This window comes from Crocodylus porosus, unplaced genomic scaffold (genome assembly GCF_001723895.1).
Source record: "Crocodylus porosus isolate Cpor-Errol unplaced genomic scaffold, CroPor_comp1, whole genome shotgun sequence".
Taxonomy (NCBI): Eukaryota; Metazoa; Chordata; order Crocodylia; family Crocodylidae; genus Crocodylus; species Crocodylus porosus.
The window spans coordinates 200,407,553-200,427,132 of record NW_017728886.1 but is presented as its reverse complement, the minus strand read 5'-3'; the positions used below and the strand labels follow the sequence as shown (position 1 = coordinate 200,427,132).

The 19,580-nt window shown below is 41.1% G+C and overlaps 1 long non-coding RNA gene across 1 annotated transcript; it reads left to right on the top strand.

Moving 5' to 3' along the window:
• The first annotated feature begins 212 nt into the window (after positions 1 to 212).
• LOC109324903 lies at positions 213 to 6,804 on the top strand. Its single transcript, XR_002105034.1, has 3 exons — positions 213 to 290; positions 681 to 734; positions 6,784 to 6,804. It is a non-coding gene; the product is annotated as an uncharacterized LOC109324903 (long non-coding RNA).
• The last annotated feature ends 12,776 nt before the right edge of the window (positions 6,805 to 19,580 follow it).

Here is a 19,580-nt window from a genome sequence, read left to right as displayed (position 1 = left end):
TCTACTCAAAGAACCTTGCCAAATAAATTAAGGAAATCCGTCTCTGAAACAGCCTGTGGCTCATGTACAAATCTCTTACCTGTTTGATTCTATTGGCTAGTTTGAGGCATACGCTTTCTCTTGTTTTTTGAGAAAATCTTGAAATGGTCTCAGTTTGTAATGGAAAACATTTTTTAATCTCTGAAATTTACACAGGACGGGAGAAAGGTCAAGGTAAAAGGCTTAATGGGAATTAATGTTGTCCTAGATGCAGTATAGAGCATCTCCCACTTCATTTGAAGCATGAAAAGGTGAGATAGTTTACTTGGTGTATAACTACCTATATTCTCATATTACTTTAGAAGCTGAGCATTTATGATCTAATGTAACATGTCCTATACTTGCATCATTTAAGAGTGTTTCTAAAGATATGGTTAGCTCAACCACAGGAATGGTCAGGAATTCATGGTTGAAATGCACAGCTTGGATTTGCAAGAAATTGGACAAAATAATAATGGCCGTTTCTGGCACTGATCTTTCTCTGAATTATTTGAATTATTGTGAAATTAACTGAAATAGACAATTCAGTGTTTATGTACCTAGATTAAGTGGCAAGTGATTATAAATATAGTAGCTTATTGTGTGTATGTACAGTACATTTTTGTAATAAATTAACCTTTTTTCTTCTTCTTTCTCCTCAGAAATATTTCCAAGAGATTCCAATTTAAAAGACAAATTCATAAAACACTTCACAGGTAAGCAAAATGGTTGCTTTAAGTTCATGTACATCTAGATATACTCTATGTATCCAAGTAGCCAGGAGAAACTAATTGCATTGCTAATATCATTCATAATGAAGTTACATCCATTTCACTTAAGGCTGAGATTTCTAAAGGAGCCTAAGGCTAATAAGTGCCTTAGTTCTACTGAAGTCTGGTCATCCTAACCTCCTTTAATTATCCCTGAACAAAAATCCTTTTTGTTTTTAGTTATAAGCACATTAACATCATGTGTTTTATGATTGTAAACATTGCTTACTTTTCACCACCATGTAATTGTTTCTGTGTTTACAGTAGTAGTGTTCTTGAATAGTACATGGCACAGGGAAGTTGAGGTCTGGAGTAACAGGCGTCCTGGATAGAGGTAAAAGGAAAGATTTGAGGGAAAACTAGTGACATGAAAACGGTAGTATTTGGACAGGAGATATAGGAGGGGAGGGAAAAAGGGAAGAGGGATCTGGAAAAGGGACATTAAGCAGAGAAATTTATCTGAGGGCAACAAGTAGTAGGAGATGCCTCAGTAGTTGAGATGCAGCTTCGGACAATGTGTGTCTAGAATAGGACCCCAAACCAGGAGGTACAGAGGATTCTCTGGAGAGCTGGGAAGAGTTACAGAAGGAGCCAAGAATACAAGAACAATAGCTATGGAAAGAGCAGGAGAGAAGCCAAGAAAAATACCTGAGAGTCTATCAATATAATATTGGACCTAATATAATAGGTAGAGAGTCTGAAGGAACATTTATATAATAGGTCCAATTCTTAACTGTTCCTTTAGACTTCTTGTGGCTGTGTAGAGATTCTTTTATTAACACTTCTTTCTCTTTTTAATGCTAAAAATACTCATCTATGTCCCAGATCAGACATGTCCTTTATCCCCAAACCCTCTCTGCCAACACTGCTTGACCACTGGGAACAGCCTGAGATGCTCATATGGCGCTTCAGCTTTATCTGTCTCACCTGGTTCTTGCCAGCTTTTAGCTAAGTGATTTTTATCAGCTGAAAGTTATCACACACTTGGCTAATCACATGCTTAGACATTTTAGATTCCTCCCTCTTCCATAGCAGAGGCCTGGCTGTATGGGCAAATGCTCTGAAATCACACTAATCCTTGACACTAAGTAAGTTCTAAAAGATGGCAAAAAGATTTATTATAAAAAAAAGAACTAACATAAGAAATCAATAACCATACACTGAGATACAAAAAGAAATATGAGAACAAACCAACAAGAAAATATCAAATCAATGATTTTCCTTATCCTTGTATCTTAGCCCTAAGAACAAATCTCCTTCTCAGCTCAACAGGTTTAAAAAGTAGCTGCTTGCTTTGACATTTCTGTCAGGGCTTCCTGCAACTTCTCCTGTCAGAGAAGCTTTTCCCCCCCTGTGAAAAATGTCCTTTCCTGAATAGCCTATATAGCCAGGAGACATTCTCATTACTCGTTAAAAAGAGGCCTCTCTTTTTAAATTGTAAATTTGTCATTCTGGAAAGACCTGGATCAAGTGCCTAAGGCTAATCTGCAAGGGCCTATTTGACTGGCCATTTTACGCGCCTTGGATGCTAATTCTCAGCCATTTAGGCTTTGGTCCTTTCTTAGATGCTAAACTCATTGTTTAAGGCATAACATGTAAAAATCAGGCTCATGTTATGCAATCCTGCCCCTACTGTAATGTATAAGAAATACATTTATATCAAATACCATAATGCATATACACATAAAGACTAAATTAAAGCTAAGTATAGCTTCACACTACCTATCCACAGAGACTATACATGCCGTATCAGTAAAACAAGTTTAGGAAAACATGCATGACATGCCACAAACTCATCAATATATTGTGGACTCATGAGAGTCCTTGCTGAAAAAATTGTGGAGTTAAATTAGAAGTTTTCCCCTTCTTACCAGTCCCTATAAGGGCTGCTATAACATCTTTAATTACAGATGCCTTTTAGGTTATTCAGACCTCCTAGGGCTTCTATACATGTGCAGGGAAGCTGCTCCAGTGTGCTGTAATTACAGTGCATCAGAGCAGACTTGAGTCTGCTGAAGCGTGGTAATTATTGTGCTCCAGAAGACTCCAGTGTCATGTGTATCAGTGTCCCTGCACTGAAAAATGGTGGTGTGGTCCTTTAAACTGAAGCTCGTTTGATGAGCTTTAGTTCAAAGTGCCCCACCACTATTTTTTTAGCGCAGAGACGCTGATACACATGACACTCCAGGCGCTTTTAATTAGCACGGTTCTTGGAGATCTGCTAATTAAAGCACCGTCCCCCCCCCCCGCCAACTGCACCTCCCGGAGCACATGTATAAACATCCCTAGAGTCTAGCTAAGTTGACAAGGAAGTTTGCTTGATGAAACATAGGGTGTCTTTTGCTCAGAAAAGAGCATCCTGAGTTAATTGAATACATACATGCAAAACTTTGTTAAATAACAATCAAGTTCACTTTATTTATATATTAAGTAAATAACTTGGAAAAGTAGAAAGCTCCTTTGAAGACACTCACATGCATAATCTTTCTTCCGCTCTAACGGTCTAGGCTTTCAGGCATTTCAACCCCTTTTGATTCCCATTCCAAACTTCAAATTACCTCCATAGGTTTAGAAGAAAGGATTTATCTTACCTTATTCTGTTTCTTTAACCAAAGTTCCCATTCTTCCCTTAGAAATCCATTCCCCACCCTTTGGAACTTCTACCTTAATGAATGGTGCAGCTGCTGCTTTGAAAAGAGCCAAAATCAATAAGGAGACATTATTTTGTTACCTGGTCCACTGTTGTAGAATTCAGTCCTGTAGTAACTAAGACAGCCACAATTTCATCACTTTTCAGTTTAAATTGAAAAAAAAAAGTCTTCAGTTTGGCTTTCTCACATAGCATGTCCAATTTATTTATAATGAAATAACAATTGGGGGAAAAAAACTTCATTTGACTATATAATGGTATTTTTTGTTTATTTCTACATGTGGAAACTGCTTGGATAAAGCCATGAATACAGTATAAGAATCTATAATATGGAGTAAATAAATAGCAGTAACAAAGAGCAGCTATGAATACTATCAAGCATAAATCTAGAGTACTGAATCACAGAAATCAGAGATTAAAAGGATACTGTATGGGGCCTGACTCTGGAGCCATGATTCATGTGAATATCTATTTTTGTGCAAGTTGTCCCAAGGCAAGTAGCAACATTATTTGCCTAACTAATGCATGACTAAATCAGGTAGGATCATTCTGGAATCTCTTTCTTTTGTCAGCACAAGATTATTTCCTATGTAGTATTTAATAATTTTCTCCAATTGAGTTTTAAGGTCTCGGGTGATGTTCCTGTTTCTTTGATAACCTGTTCAGCAACTTTAGTAGGTCTTACAATGAGTATATTTTCCTTTAAAATTTAGCCTACATTTTCAGTTTCTTAATTTTATCTCATTAACATGAGATGAAATGGCACTTGCACTGTGTCCAGATGAGCTAACACAGCTTGGAACTGTGACATGCATCAGAACAGCAGAGAAACAAAACACTGCCACTTTTTTATGGGCAAGAACAAAGATAATTGACCAAGAACAAAGATATATATCAAATCCTTAAATAAAACAAAATCACCTTGGAAGCCAAGTCCTGTATTAAATTCCATGAAGCATTTAGATGAAAATAGAAGCCACAATCAAATTTCTTTAGCTTTGCTGGGCTTTGAAACTTCTATTTGTTTAAAATCGATTTAAAATGCCACATCTGCTTAGCAATTAATTTAGGACATCCAGGCAATGAACTGTATCACTTTTATTGCTTCTACTTTTGATTAATTGAAGACTGTGGTAGCTATGCAATTTTATTTTTTACCTTAGTGGAAACATTACTGTTAACTTTGCACTTCTTTCTGGAACTTCATGACTAAAACAGTTGGTGGTATCATTTTCAAAAGCCTTTATTTCTGATCGTGATCATGCTCATATCACACAAATAAGGATGTCATGCCAGGTTGTGGGCAGGCAAGCCTGAGAGTCGCTCAGGGTCTAGAAGAGCAATTTGGATCAGGAGGAAAACACAGAATCTGAGTACTGGGGAGCTAGGAGGTCAGTTGGAAGAGCTAAGCCAGGGATTTGGAGGGTTGGGCAGAGTGTAGAGTCAGAAAGCAAGCCAGGTCAGGTATCCAGGAGATCAAGCAGGGAGTCAGGTTAGGAAGCCGAAGTGTCAGGTATAAGAAGGAGTCTGAGGGCGAGCCAGGTCAGGTAGCTGAGGGATCAGTCAGAGAGCTGGTTGAGGCACAAGCCAAGGGCAAAGGAGCCTGGTACAGGCTAAGCCCTGTTGCCCAGACACTTTTCTTTTGAGTCGGAGGTTTCTCCCTGATTGGCCACTCTGGTGGCAGGGAGTGGGTAGGTGGCGAGGCCCAGGTGGAAGGTTTTGGTTACCAGCATCCAGCCTGTGTGTTCAGTCAGGAAAGTTGCAGACTAGGTTGAGTGAGCAGACTGAGACCTCCCTCTTCTCCCTCCCCACCACCAGGATCCAAGAGATGGCCAGACAAAGGGAAACCTTAGTGATAAGGTTGACATGAAAATCAGCAATCTTTCCCCAATAATTGTCATGTGTGTATGTGTGCATGTATACTTCCTGTTTTTGCAAGAATTTATGTCATCATAACCAGGTTACATTATAAGTTTAAAAGTCACATTAATGGTATTTTTAAGTATGTTAATTAGGGCTGTGCAAAATTTCGGCAGCCATTTTCTTTTGGAGGTGTTTTGGGCCGTTTCGGCACCTGAAACACTGAATACAAATCAAAACAGAAGGCTCTGAAACAACATTTTGGAAATGTTTGGGGGAATTTCAGTTTCAGAGCCAGGCTTGCAGGGAAAGAAAAACTAGAAGGAGAGGGAAGGACTGCTCTGATATTGACATCTAGCTCCCAGTTAGATTCTCCAGCTCTCTGATCATTCCTCCAGCTATTCCTGGGCGGTGCAGGCCCCCGATCTGCTCACAGGGTATCAGCAGGCTGCCACTACAGGCTGGGGCCAGCAGCAGCCGATTGGCTCAGCCTGCACTGAGTGCCAGGAGGCCTGTGGTGCTGCTGCTTGCTCCAGTGCACCTGGTGCGCAGATCCGGGGGCCTGAAGAGCTGGGGGAATGATCAGGGGCTGGGGAATCGAACCAGGGGCCGGTGAATCCCTGCCATGCTACCTGGCTCCTCCAGGAGTAGATATCTGTGCCAGGGTTTCCTCCCCACCGTTGCCCACCACGTGCAGCCCCAGATCTCTGCTCCCTGCTGAGCCGGGTCACGCGGCAGGGACCAGGACTACTCTGCCACGTGACCTGGCTCCACAGGGAGCAGTGATTCATGCTGGGGTCTCCTCACCACTGCTGCCTGTCCCGTGCAGCCCCATGTTGCCAGGGCAGAGCAGAGCAGGCAGTGGTGGTGAGGAGACTCTAGTGCAGATCTCTGCTCCCCGTGGAGCCAAGTTGTGCAGCAGGGACCAGCAGGCTTCCTCGCAGCTCTGCGCTGCTTCCCTGCCCCGTGACCTGGTGTGACAGGGATCTGTGCAGGAGTCTCCTCACCTCCACAAAGGGCAGTGGCCCTCTCCCTTCCCTGGATGAGCCACCCATGGCCTCATCCTGCTCCACACTGGGGCCCTACCTCAAGCCTTGCTCAGCTAAGTAGGTAGGGCTGTGTTAAGTTTCCCTTGAAGCCCATTCAAAACAGATTAAGAGGAGATTCAGCCAAAACAAAACAGGTTTCAATGTTCTGAAAATGAATCCCTGTCCTCTGAAAGGGTCAGCTCTAAAACTGAATCGAAACACAGCCGTTTTGCACAGCCCTAATGTTAATGTTGTAAAATGTCACCAGTTGTGGGGGTCTAGCATATTTCAATTCTTGGCCTAATGCTTTTGTTTCTTAAGATTTTGTTTAATCATGAAGAATATTGAAGCACGTTTGGACTTATGTTTACATACACATATGCATCTGAATTTATCGAATCATCTTGGTGTAATGTTCGTTTTGTAATTAACTCCTGTTTACTTTACTATCTAATAGGGCCAGTCACATTTTCAGCTGAGTGTAGCAAGCATTTCCATCGACTCTATCACAACACAAGGGACTGTTCAACACCAGCCTGTAAGTAAAAGCTGAAATTATATTTAGCTGTAACAGTAGCATCTTGTCCACTAACAAACATGCTTGGTTTTCTTCCTGAGTGTGTACCATATTAAACATGGTTGTGATATTTTGCTCATACATATATTTCTTATACTATTGGTGTACCATAACACATGCAGCGTTTAATCATTCACTAATTTTACACTGGCAATGAAGTTAGCTGTGTTAGTCTGATGTCTAAGGCTGAAGAAAAGGCATGGTAACACCTTAGAGAACAACTTATTCAGGCTCTCTCATAGGTAAGAGCCTATTCTGTCAAGTGCTATGAAACTAAATTTTACACTAGTGTAATTCTGTTAATTCTAATGGAGTTTCTCCCAGTAATAAGAGTAGTATCCATGAGAGAAGAACCAGGTCTCTGGAAAAAAGATCATTCTTAGAAATTGAATACACTATAACTTATTTTTCTGGAATTTACAGTTGTACCTTAAAGAATGAAATTCAGTACACTTCTAACTTGTTAGGTTTTTCTTTTGCAAAGAAAAAAATGCTAGAAACAAAATAGTCATTGCCTGTATTATTGACAGACGCACTTTCCCTTACCCAAGCAAAATTCCACAGAACCAGTTGCACTGGTTAACTTGCAAAAAGGGAGAAAAATGAATATGTCATTTGATTACAAATTAAATTGTATTAATCAAGCAAGACCACACACCGTAGGACAGTGCCTTCTAACAAATCTTTACCATCCAAATTTTTTGAAAAATGGTCACTTGAGGTCATAAGGCATCATTCTGCAAAGTGGTGGGCATTTCTTATGAGCTTCTGAGAGTCTTTAATTTTGTGTCATGTTGTAGCAGATTTGAGCCCCCTTGAAGTAGCCATGACACCCCCTGGTGGCCACATGGCTCCTGCCCCTCTCAAGCCCTCTGGGTACTCTCCCTTTTCACCCTATCTCACCTGCCACACCTTGATATACTTAGTTAACTTGTAAAAGGGAGGCTGCCCTGGGGTCCCAGCATGAGCCCTCATCTGTCATCCAGCCAGCAGGTCCCTTCTGGACCCTGCTGAATCCAGTCCTGCCCCTCAAGCACTAAGTGGGCCCTTCTGGCCTTTCTGTGCCCCAGGGCACCTGTTGTCTTAAGGGTTATTCTCAGCCTCTTTCTGCCCCTACAACTAGGCCCATGCTTCATGGATGTGGTCAGTTAATCAATCTTATATCAGGCCACTGTAGACTTCTCTTCCCTTGTCTGGGCCTTGTCCCTCCTCTCCTCTGCCTCTTTCCTCTGGCTGGCCCCTTTAACGTAGGCCTAGGGTACCACATCTGGCTTCTGGACTCCATCCCTTATCTTGTTTCTTCTTGAGCTGTGGTCCTGGTTGTCTCTCTAGGGCTGTGGGCCCCTAGCTTTGGTTGCACCCCTCTAAGTTTTCTGCTTGCCTGTAACTAAAATGCCTCAATGCTGGGTTCTACTTCCTGCAAGCCTCTTACTTGCAGTTCTCAGGGCAGCTCAAGTGCGAGACTGTCCCTTTCTTGTAGCCATCCTGTTCACAATCTTCTCTACTTGCCACCTGCAGGGCCAGACTGCATGTTGTGGATCAGGCCCTGGGTTTACATTTCTCCCAAATCCTGCCCCTTCTGGTCAGGTGACTTCCCAGCCACCTGCAGGGGTTTCCATTTAGATCCTGATGGCTACAGTATTGCCAGCCCCACTGTATCAAGAATCAAGGGACAAATTCTTAAAAATCAAGAGATGCTATTTTTGAAGTACAAACCAATATGGATATATTGACCGTAGGTTTATAAACCCCACTAGTCACTTATTTAACTTCTAAGAGGTCAGAGATTTATACAAAACTATATTACTACAACTGATAATGCTTTAGAAAAAATTAAAAATTCCTACCTGTTGTTATGATTGGAACAACATTTGCTTGACTGTTGTGCAGCTCTTTCCAGACAGACATGGACAGCGCCCAGCAGGTAAGTCTGTAGAGAGACAGAGGCAGGGGGTAAGGGAATGGAAGGGGTAGGGAGGCAGATTGAGGCCCCCTTGCTGAGGGGAGGGTATGGGATTAGAGGCAGGGGCTGGGGTGAATGGGGCCCGCAGGTGGCTTGTCCAGAGGCACAGGGGGGTGGGGTGCAGCTCTTGGCTGCTCTGCATCCCCTGGGGGGAGGCATGGGGGCATGTGCCTCCTGGATTTGTGCACAGGGCAGAGGCAGGCTGCCCTCTGTGGGCTGGGGCTCTGTGCCCTGTTGTCTTTGCTTCGGTAGCTACACACTGGCCATGCCGCACATCCCTTGCCCACCTGGTGGCAGGAGATGCAATATGGTATCACATTGCTCTCACAGCCCCAGCCCACGATGGGTAGCCCACCCCTGCCCCACACAAATCCAGGGGGGCACATGCCCCCCATTCCTTCCCCTGTGGGGGGCATGCATTGTAGAGGAGAGCCATGCCTCCCCTTCCCCTTCCCACCCCCACCTCTGGATGAGCCACCCACAGCTCTGTTGTACAACCTGCCCTGGCTTTGGAGCCCTATTCACCCGTGCACCTGCCTCTGCTCCACTGCCTCAATGTCCTCCCCAGCACTGCCCCTTCCCTCTCCCCCTGCCCCTTCTCCTCCACAGACTTACCTGCTCCTTGCTGCTCTACACACACCAGAAGAAGAAGAGAAATCCTGAGATTTGAGAGTTCTGTTGTGAGATCATGAGTCAGACTTAATTTTACTTAGAAATTGCAACTTGCAATAATGTCATGAGAGTTGGCATTACTGTGACTAGCTTCCAGGGAAGTTTGCAACTGCTACTCTTACTGCCTTAGCAAAGATCTGCCCTACTGTCCTATTGCTGGGTGGTTAGCCCTGCAATACGCACTTTTAGTCTATGAGTCCCCAGCCACTTACTCCCCTGCAGCCAGCACATAATGGGCAGTGCTTTCCCCCACCTGGGGATCTCCCTGCTGTTTCTTTCTTAAAGTAATGGGAGCCTCTGGATCCCTGTTGCAGATGCTAAGTCTCAGTGGAAATCTAGTTTTTTACATAGAGCCCAGTACTCAAATCCTGATTGGCTTAGTAATAGTGGCCCTAAGTCAGCCCTTAGAAATAGAGAAACTGATTCTGTAAAGACTAAATGTATTCACGTTCTCTTTTGCAATATATTTTTTTAGAATATATTTCCTATAGTGTTTAGATATGTGGGAGTATCTGTTTAAATATTTTGATGCTTAGTAATCTTCTAAGTTTCAGAAATTGCTAGACTCTCACTAGGGAAGTAGTGTGTATATGTAGCTAGGCCTTTCATGTTAGATATGTTTAGTAAATATGCTTTTTTGAATACTGCTGCTTTGTGTGATTCCTTCATATTATACACCCTGAGAACAAGATGCACAATTCTTCCCTCATACAGTTGTGTAAAATGGGTATCTGCATGGCAGAGAGTTACTGTCATTATAGCTTATGCAAATAACTCAGTTTGATTTGAAACAAAGAGATATTTTATATTTATATTTTTGCAAAACAGTAAGAAAAAACCTTTATTTTGTTCAACATGAAATGATCTCGCCCTTCATTTTCAATGAAACAGAACCTTAGCAGGGCTGAAGAAGGAAAAGGAAGTGTCATTTCCTCCCTTTAGCCCATATTCAGTGGTTAGAGCACTTGCAAAGGTTGAAAGAGACCTCTGCCTAAAGAGGGATTAGAATCCACTTCACAGGTGTGCACCCAAGCCTGTAGACTATGGGGCGTTTTCAGTTCCTCCTGTCCCACATCCTGAAAGAGAAGACTATTGTAGAATTTTCCCAAACTGGAATATCTTAAGCAGGACAATATGGAGAAGCTACCACTAAGAGCACCCTACTGCCTGGAAGTTAGGGAACTCTCCAGGAAGGCAGGAGATCCAAGTTCATATTTATTCACTTTCAGATACCAGAAAGGGATTTATGCCAAGGTAAATAGTTAAATAGCCACAGAGATAAGAGAGCAACAAAGAGAATGTCCTAATCACCTAGCGAGAGTCATCACCACCTGGGTTCCAGTCTCTGCTTCAGCAAATCTTTATTCTCAGAGCATGGAACAACTCCAGCAGGAGCTATTGAAGAATCTCATCTTAGAATCTCTATAGCAGGGGCAGGCAGTTATTTTGGGCAGAGGGCCGCTTACTGAGTTTCGGCAAGCCATCGAGGGCCTCATGACAGGCAGCTCAGGGCAGATTAATCTTAATTTTCTAAATTTTTTAGAGGGCCTCTACATGTTGCCCACCCCTGCTCTATAGTCAGGTGATTAGGATGTTCTCCTTCAGAGCGAGGAGCTGAATCCAGGTCATCCACCTCTAAGGTGAGTGGTTTTGTCCCTGGTAAAAATGTAGTAAAAAAACAAGACATTATTTTAAAAAATCCATTCTAACTGTAATAATTTATGCTAACATTTTTCAACTATTTCAGATAAACTCATAACTCAAAATATTATATTAAAAATAGGTTAATTATTGTTGTGGATGATTTTATTTTTAGATTACAAAAGATGTGCAAGACTGCTAACAAGGTTAGCAATGAGTCCTTTGTGTACACAGTCCTAGAAAGTTTGCTGTGTAAGTAATATTTTTTTCTCCATTTGATTCTTTTTTGTTGTATAGGCTAATTCTTTTCTTAAGATGTTTAACACACCAATATGATGGCTAATAATGTATTTAAACCCACAGCTTTGGCACTCCTGTGCTCTTTTGCTGTGCCAGTATTTAAGTATTGATAGAGCATGTAGGTACCACATTAATATATGTATTAATCAATCATCCATTAGCTAGTGTGTGCCCAGACTGTTCCTATAACAACAGACTGTGTGTGTATAAATATACACATAGTATATTTGTGTGTAAATATACACATAGTAGATAAATATAGTGTATATATATAGTCTACTTCTCCATTTTAACTCCAGTGCTCCCTGTAGCTTCATAGACTGTACCAAGGAACCTATATGTAGCAGAGTCCCACTTACTGGAGGTGGGAGTAGAGAGGGCACAGCAGATATGCTCAGACCAAGACTTTAACTCTCAGGAAGGTGTCTTATTAGGTACCAGTCCCATGCTGTTTGTATTAAAATATTTGAAACTATTCATTAACTGTATACTAAGAAGAAAACAAAATACATTTTTGAAGGAGTCCCTTTATAAAATAGCTCGATTTTTGGGAAAATATTTTGATTGCCCCCCCCTTTCTTCCTGACTTTAAAAAAGATGATATAGTCACTGCTGCCAAAGGGAAAGAAGTATTTTCATTTTATTGTTTATCTCCACTGTTCCCTTGTTATACATTCAAAGAAGGCTTACAAAGAAATTCCTAGAGAATTAATTTCAGTTCAGGCAGTTTACCTGTCTAATAAAATTCACACAGAAAGTTCTGTGGCCCCATTCTTGTTCTGGCCTGTTCTTCCCACCTGGAAGTGGGGAAGACTTGTTTCTATACACTCAGACAATTCCACCCATGGATGCTGGCAGCTTTGTAGTTTAAAAGGATTAAAAGTTGCTTCTGGTTTACAGATCCAGGTGTTCTAATTTATCTGCCAAAGGGATGGAAAATAAATTCAGTGACCCGATTTGAGGGTTGAAAGTGTAAACAGCATTTGGAGCTCACCAATCACCATTTAAAAGGTAGCTGAGCAAACCTTCTTTGACCTTCATTTTCCTGAAAAGTTGAAGCATTCTAGGGACTAAATAGAAACATAGTCTGCATCATCTTCCCTGTCTTCCTTTCCTGTCCAATACTCTGTCTTGCTCCATGAGTGACTGCACTGAGTGACTGGTTTCCAGCAGAATTGAATCAGTCACAGCCCTCCATGATGCCCATTAACCAACCTCTGCTATTTAGTGGTACTGACATTTTTCTTGCCTCCCAGTGGATGGGCTGTCCTAGCTTTCCAGATCCTATCAGCTCTGTCTCCTCCTATTTTGGCAGTGGTGGGCAGGATTAGTGCCTGATCTCCTGGCACTGATCCAGCATTTAGTGAATAACTTTGATTATATAGTTCCCTGCTCTTCCTTACGATTCAACAAAGTTCGTAAGTACTGTTTCCTTCCTTCGTCCCCTTGGCATTTAAGTAGGACCAAAAGATAACACTCCTATTTGTGCCATCTAATAGCACCCTTGGGGTTCTATCAAGATTCCAAGAGCAGAGCAGAAGAGTTCTATGATAATCACCATTTGGTTTTTTAAAATAAGTTTTCCCTCAGGTATGAAAAGGTTTATTTTAGGGATGTGACCTTGACACTTTTTTTTTTACATCAGCTACTGTGTCATAGGGAGCACTGACTTAGCTTTCCTCCCTCCCTTTCCTTAAGATGCCCATGGAGAAAAGGATGGAGAATAGTCTAAAAGTCATCACTCATTTGAAAGGTGTTTTATAGCAAGTTTCACTGTGCCTCCATTTCAGGACCATGGAGAAGTCTACTGAAGTTACACAGTATGTGCAGGCTAGTTGGGTGAGCTGCTAGGTTGATTACAAAATCAGTGCTGTGAGGATTTTGGGATACTCTTTGTATGAAAGCTTCTAGAGTTGTTGCTGTTAATCGTTATTTATTTCTAATTAAAATTACTATGGATTATTCCATCATAGGGAGTAGGGTGCAGTAGTGGTAAAGACTTGCACACGGTAACAAATGGTCAAATGGTAGCTTATCTAGAATTATATTTGCATTGTATGCAGGAAATATTTTCTTGTAACCTGTATAGCATGGATCACTAGTATTCTCCTGCTTGCTACTGGCAAGACCCTGTTTAATCATGGAATTAATGTAAAGGTTTCTATAATTACACTAGAATTGTGACTTTGAAACAGATTTCAATTAAGCCAAACTGAATAGTTGCTGAAACCAGATGCTTAATGGTATGTTCATTCCTTTTGCAGAGGTTTCTACAAGTGAGAGATATCTGATTTGCCGAGAAAGTGCCTTGAAATCTTCCGAGACAGAGAAGACATCTTGTACCTTTATGATTCACAGCATTGTTTTGTTACTAGATGCATTTTATTTTCATATCTGTTGGACATTCCATATTTGTGAGACTGAAACTTTATTTTAATTTGTAAATTTGTTGCCTATAGTTCAAACAAGCCAGTTATTTAAATACATGTATATAAGGAGTACTAATAATATACTAATTAAATGTTATAATCATATGCAGGGAATTGGTTAGATTTTGCTGTTTATCTTGTTCCATTGTATTTACACCATTTTGCTCAGGCTCTTACTTTCATTATTTGCACTAACTTGAAATGCAGAAGTCTATGTAACTGAAATCTGAATAAGCTGTAAGTGAGATGTTTCACTTTCCATGGAAGATATTTTATATTATGAAGCTTTGTTAATATATACATGTATATTATTGCGCATCTGAAATGCTCAGAAATGCACCTTGCTTTCAGGAACATTGTATAGCTATTCTGGATTATCATCAGTTACATTTGTACTGGCACTTATGGAAAGAGCTGCAAATAATGTAAATATAAAAGACTGGAAGACTGCAATGCAGTTTTGGCAAAATAAAGAATATACAAAAAAACAGGTGTTTCTGAGTGTTTTTAATTGAGACCTTGGATGGAGATTGAGCTACCAACTACCTTTTACATTTCTTGTAGTAATATAATAGCATATTACAAAAGATCTTGAAATTAACCTCCTTATTAAGGGTTCAAACACTTGAGTTTGTATAGCATAGGGTTTTCACAAAGTTTGTTTTGAAGAACTAAGCTTTGTCCATAAATTAATTCTTTAGTTGATTTGATAGGAATGCAAGCTGTATCTATTATAAACAATAAAAACCACCCAATAGGGAATAATGACAATTTAACATAACTCATAAGGGGAGGGAGTAAAAAATGCCATGTCAGAGGGCATGAAGAGTGCCAGAAATGTGCTTGCAAAGGAGAAAAAGGGATCTGATTTCTTACAAGGAGAAAGGAAAGGGATCTGATCTCTTACAAACCCATCTGCCATGTACACTGCTAGAGGCTGAAAGGGCATTTCAACATGCCAGCTTATCTTGGAAAAGTATGATTTGTATTATACAGAATGGGGTAGTGGCAGAATGGTGAAGGCATCCTGACACCCTTAAGGACATGAACTTGAGCCGTATTTTTGATTTGTACAAAAGGTTGTTCCCAGTCCATCCAACTGTTAAGTGGGTACCATGTCATTTGGGCTGCAGAAACAAAGGAAACTGGATATGGTGCTAACCATATCACTCTCTTGCATGCCATTGGCTATAGAAACTTTCATGCCTTACTAGGCAAGCTGATGCCAAGGTGGACCTTTAGCCTGGGCCACACAAAACATTTTCATACAAATTACTGCTGCAAAGTCAGCTGAATTCTTACCTAGTGTGAAAGGCAAGAATTTTTGGAGTGATATTTTTCATTGGGCCAGCAGCACAGTTGGGATAGTTAGACAAGCTTTTTGAATGCAAGGCATTCTTCTTCAGGTCTGAGGAGAAAAGCAAGCACAGCAACAGTTTAAAAAAAACAACCAAAACCATACGGTTAGTGGAGCTTTGACATGTGAGGAGGGGAAAGAAATTCCCAGGGTAGAAGACAAGCAATAAAATAATATGAAAATAAACTAATTACTGAGAGATCAAGGTCAATCAAAAGTGAGGAGGATCATTATTGCCTTTTGTGTATGGAAAGAATTCAGGAATCTGGTAGGTCATAATGTGCCACAAAATCAATAGCAGTGTTAAGTGTTTGGCTCTTAATTTCCAAACAGCTTCTTACCCAATGGCATATCAAGCTCAAGTATTTTTTTTTTTAATCCTAAAAACTACTTCATCTGAAGTTTGATTGGCTCCAGTGACTGAAGTAACATTTGCTATTCCATCATGATCTTCTCTGACAAAGGGTGCAGACAGAAGTGCAGCTCTGCTGTAACTGAGAATGCTTTGTAGAAAGCCTTCTGAGTTGCAAGGATCCCCCAGACCAAAGAGGAGCTCACTGTTGGCTCCAGGGAGGAGGGGAAATCTGCTTCCAGCCTGCAGTGGGTTTCCCTTAGCAAGGGCCTCTTCTCTCTTCCAGCCTGTCCCTGGAGAGAAAGCAGAGGAAGTTCATTTTAGGGGTTCCCCAGCCACCTCTGGAGTGAGGGAGAAGGGGTCTCCAATACATCCATCCCACCCTGCAGCAGGAGCTGAAACCCACCCAGACCAAACTCCCTCCACTCCCTTTCCGCACTTCCATTCTGGAAACGGCTCAAGGCAGGGAGGCAGCACAGACAGAAGTGACTCTGTTTTGAAGACATCCGTTTTAAAGTGTCTTCATCTACGAGGAGTCATATTTTCACTGGATCGGCCATTTTTTTAAGCTGTCTGCAGCCATGAACATGTGTTTGGTCACAGCTATAAACTGCTTGCTGTGGCTATATCAGGTGAAAATTGTCACTTCTGTCTGTGCTCAAAGTGTTCAAATGGACTCAGAGGCCATCCTTGCATCTAGGCCTAATGCAAAGGTCCCTTTGTCACCACTGTCTCTCTTTCTTCATGCCATTTAGATTTCAGCTTTCTTAGTTCCAGTAGTTCAAACTAAAACCTTTAAGGTGTAATGGTCTCATACAATCAAATCTGAGTCTTTTCTAATCAGGGAATCAGAATTCTTGACCCTTGATTTTCTAAACCAGCATTTTATCTCCTGAAGGGTTGGAAGGTAGATAACATTTTGTTTTCTTGGTACTACCCCCCAGAGGCCTTTCTACGGTTTTTTTTTGATTATCCCTCACCATTTTCCTGGGCTGCCACCTATCTTCTCTGCTTGTTAGAGTAATAGATCTGTTCCTGTGACTCTTCTTTAAATCAGCCTCTGTCTTCTTCACACATCATCTCACCGTGTCTGGGTGGCAGCCTTTTATAACAGGTGTTCCTGAATAACTGCTTAGTTTCCACTGAGGAGGTAATTAACCCATTCATTAAACCTTGCTAAGCCTGTCAGGGTTGATATACTCTAATGAATCATTGTTTCTCATTGCCTCCTTTGCTTCTCAGGCTTTTTATCATCATGTCCCACTTTTATCAAACTAAAAGACCAGTTGTATCCCACCTTTGTAATGATGCTCATGTTAATGAAATACTGGAGTACATAACATTACAGCAAATTTATCCTGGGACATTTCCGTAAGATTGATGAGCATGTGCCTGTGGATAATCATAATGGATATACTGCTCAACTGAAATTGGAGAATAACTTATTAGTTCTTCAAGCTCAGAGGCAGAAGAAGAAACTGGAGCAGATCAGTACTATTGGATAACAAATAAAGAGAGATCAGTCAATTAAAGAAAAGTCCTTATTCATGCTCCAGACTATTATCCTATGCAGGTCTGTCCTTTCCTTCTGCTCTGTTTATTTATCTCACAGCCAAGTCCTTGGGCTGACTCCTCCTATTCCATCATTCTATTATGGTTGAAAAAATGTAAGTACGGGAGGAAAAAAAAGACCCCTCTGACATGAATCCTTACATCATAGCAATGGCTAGGAAGAGTTGCTTCAGAAAAGCAGTATATGAAATTCCAGGCTATTTAAGAAGTGAATAAGAAAAGTCTACCAGACAGTCCAAACAGCTCTGTCCAGTAATTTGTATTTTCTTACCTTCTCTTTAAGGAGACCTGATATAAACCAGTGAATACCATGTTTTGGCTGAAATCAGTAAGTTGAACGTCTTCAACTAAATCAGCATATTACCTCTCTGGGAAAGAGTGTAAAAACTTCACTTCTTGACTAGCAAAAAAGAGTTAACTCATTTTCTCTAGGACAGTCCACAGCCCTTTTTTTTACTGCAGGATACTCAGGGGAGAGTAGTGACATCTGTGGAGGAGGGAAGTCTATCTAGTCTGTTCTCTAGACCAGCTCTCTACTTGCCAGGAGAACTGTAGAAATGAGCCTTGATTTGGGTGGTAAGAGGAAAATGTAGAGATGGAGAGAGTAACTTTCATGAAAAAGTTGTCGAAGAAGATGAAAGCAGCTATGAAAAATGCTGATGCCCTCCAAGGAAAAAGGTAATTCTACACTTACAAACAAAATCAGGGGACCAACAAGTCAAAATACTGGACAATTTCAGACATGTTCTAGAGGCTTCATGAATTAGGCAATGGTATGGTATTAATGAATAGATACAAACTACTAATGGGATACATGGAGATCACATGGCAGAGTTAGTCCCAAAGTAGATTTATGAGAAGTTCTGCCTTATCTAATATTAGTCAGGAATGTTTGGAGGGCCGCATTTGCACGCTGCAGGCAATGGTATGATGTCTATCACTAGTCCTGGTGAATGCCCTTTCCCATCACACTTTCCTTTACAGCTCAAAATTTTGTAACAACTATGGGAGGCCTGGAAGAACTACAGAACAAAGTCTGAGGATATTGCTGTATGTGTTTTACATGGGGCCAGAAAAAATGTTGTCTGGACTCAAAGCATGCTTAACAAAAAGGGAATGGACAATCAGTTTGTGGCTTAGATCTGGATCTAAAATTAACTCACGTGACAATAATTCAAACAAAACTTAATATATACATTTATTTTGGCAAATACATTTTTGTCCATTGTAAGATTACTTATTTTGCATTTCATTTGTTAGTAAGTAAGGTGTTGCATCTGTTTTACTTTGGAGTCATCTTGGCCTTAATGAAGGTCAATAGCATATGAATTACCTGGGTTTAAAACAGTATGCTAAATAAGGACAAGGCTGAAATAGTCATCAAAAGAACAGGAATACTACAAGAAATGCTGCCACTACATACTAATGACACCCCCTTGTGTCTGTTCATTGCATCACAGGCTGGAAAACCAACAACTAATATAGTCGATGCTTGTGCATCTTGCGAGCAAATAGCCCCTGTAATCTTGTACCTGTTTTGACTTATTAGTCTCTTAAAAACCAACATCTTTTCATGTGTTTAGTCCCATTCCATTTCAAACTATGTGCATAAGTAAGGGTTTGGAGAGTTTTTCCCATTCTTAAACAAATATGCAGTTTACAAGAAAAAACCCGATGAAACGCACTGTAAATTTAAGACTGTAAAGTATTTCTTCTGTTCAACTAGACTTCAGGAAGAATTCCTTTGAGTGATACAAAGAAAGCAACTCTGGCAGATTCATCATATCTGACTGTGGTACCCTCAAGGAAGAGCTATCAAGTTCAGTAGAAACCATCCTGAAATAACTTGTCACTCAAAGAGCCATTTTACTACAAGACACAACAAAATTTCTCAATGAGGTCCAAGACATTAACCAGTTCCCTGAGAAGCCTGTATTGCAACCATGGCTGTCACCAGCTTATACAGTAATATCCCACACAGTGAAGGCTGTCTACCTTAAATGCCTACAGGAAAATGAAATGCACTCATCTTTGTAATGGCAACATTATTGCACAAATTATCCATTTCATCCTCACCTACAACTTCATTTTCAACAGCCAGCATTTCTTCCAAGCCATGAGCACGAGCCATCCAGAAGAGGAGTTTTTAGAAAGTTGCACCACCAAACCTGCTGTTCCGGGGACCCAAAGCGGGACTTACTGGCACATCAGGAAGATGAGCACGTGGCGCCACCGGAGAGACCCGCGCGGCGCGTCCACCATTTTTTTTATGCAAATGCACCCGGAAGATGACATCATCAGGAGCGGGCGGCCGGCAAGTATAAAAGTGGCCACAGAAGGCAGAGAGGGAGGGACGGAGGAATGTGAACCAGGTCCAGCAGCGGGAGAGGC